A 1,873-nucleotide genomic window follows, 5' to 3' on the forward strand; every position below is an offset into this window, starting at 1 on the left:
TAAAAATATATATATTTTGTTTGTATTGGTGCATTTAAATAAAGATTAATTAGACCAATAAACTGTACATGTAACTGTTTGTAAATCTGCACGGTATGCTTTATGAAGTATTTTTGTTATCTAACTTCATCTGCCATTTTCATTCCTTTCTGTGATTGGTCATACTGTACTGTATCTTCACCATAATACTTAGAAGTTAAATTTGAGTTTATTTAAGTGTCTGGTTAAAACTCATTTTATGTACCGTGTTGGCAAGAAGATCCAGAGCTGCATCCAACACCCCAGAGGCCTTGGACCTAGGAACAGCTTCCAGACTGGTCTGGAACCAGTGGAGCTGGGGGACTGGTTACACTTCATCACTGCTGCCAGATCCTGTGCTGTCAACATGGACACCTGGGTGGAGATCATGGACAGAGCAGAACAGAACGAAATCCAGGAAACGTTTAAAGAAGTCAAGATTAGAAAAGGTGCTGTTGAGTTAAATCTGAAAGACTTTAGTGGCTTACTGAAGCACAAGCGTATTCTTCAATGCCATAGTCGCAAAAACGTCCATTCATCTGTCCACTGTTGAGGAGGAGCTGTAGTGCAGTGCTAGGGTAGAGGAATGGAAAAGAAGATCAAACATTTCTTACATTGCAACACAATACTACTTTATAAAGAAAAGGGAAAAAAAGAAAGGTGAGATTATGATAATGGGTTTTTGATTCAGGAAACTCACGTGTTAACTCCAACACAAATGTCAGTTTCTGTGAAAACATGAGATAAAATGAAATAATGATAATTAATCAAAAGAATGAATAAATGTTTGATAAAAAAAAGAAATCAAGAACACAATACACTTACCATTTGCTTGAGTAACGTTGCACTTGGGAAAGAAAAAGAGTGAAATGGTTGTGAATTTGCAGACATTCAGTCAATATTCTGGTTAGACTTTAAACTCTGAATACAATTCCAGGTACTTACGGCTCCACTGTATGTGATGCAGCCTAGGAGAATACAATTGCACATAGTTTTTGTTAATAACAAACACGATTAGAAAACATCCACTGCTAATTACACGTAAATATGAACAACAGCAAAGTGAAACATCACTTTAAGTTATGTAGATAGACAATCTCACCTGTTGGAACTTGCTGAAGTAAAGCCAGCTTGTTGTATGAGATGTATGATGCTACACTTGAAGGAACAGCTAGGCATGGCCTGGTCCAGTCTGGTGAAACTGAAACCCAACAAGTTGAAGTTAATACCACTTTAATGAAATATTAACCACGTCTTCAATATCCAGGATATAGATAACTTTGAACTCACATTATTTGGAATGACGAGTCCCTGAGAAATTACGAAAAAGAGGTTGTCATTAAAAACCAAATGTGCATAGTTACTGTTTCTATTATTATTACTTTATAGTTTTTACCTTTACAGAGAACATAACAAGGTGGGACACAAACTCAGCCGTTGGAGATGCAGTCAGGGAGTCAAACACTGAGTTGATGACAACGTCTTTCTCAGCAAGAAGAGGCAACACCACAATTTCTGCTCTCTGCTATGGAGACAGGAGCTTTACAGCCTCCAGCTGGACAGAAATAACACAAAGGAAATCATTATCACCACAACTGGATTTTATTTGATAGTAACAAGGTAATTATCTCTTATAGCTCTAATAATTAATCAATATTTTGTAAAGTAGCAGCTCTAAAGTCTTACAGGGGAGAAGCTCGGGTTGAGATTCAGGAGATTCAGGACAGACACAAGGACTGAGAATCGGCCAAAGTTTTTCTGCAACCAGTAAACACTGCTGGACGCACGCTGTGTGTTGGACACACAGGCTTGGTCTGGAGGGGACAGATCAGAACGAAACATTAAGGCATTCAAA

The 1,873-nt window shown here is 37.8% G+C and overlaps 1 long non-coding RNA gene across 1 annotated transcript; it reads right to left on the reverse strand.

The window, feature by feature from the left end:
- Window positions 1–253: 253 nt before the first annotated feature.
- LOC311049810 lies at window positions 254–1,219 on the reverse strand. The gene is made up of 6 exons (XR_014601233.1): window positions 1,121–1,219; window positions 964–986; window positions 844–865; window positions 719–746; window positions 507–591; window positions 254–393 (listed from the first exon to the last, which is right to left on the reverse strand). It is a non-coding gene; the product is annotated as an uncharacterized lncRNA (long non-coding RNA).
- Window positions 1,220–1,873: the final 654 nt, after the last annotated feature.

This window comes from Gymnoscopelus microlampas (genome assembly GCF_963454915.1).
Source record: "Gymnoscopelus microlampas genome assembly, chromosome: 7".
Classification (NCBI taxonomy): Eukaryota; Metazoa; Chordata; class Actinopteri; order Myctophiformes; family Myctophidae; genus Gymnoscopelus; species Gymnoscopelus microlampas.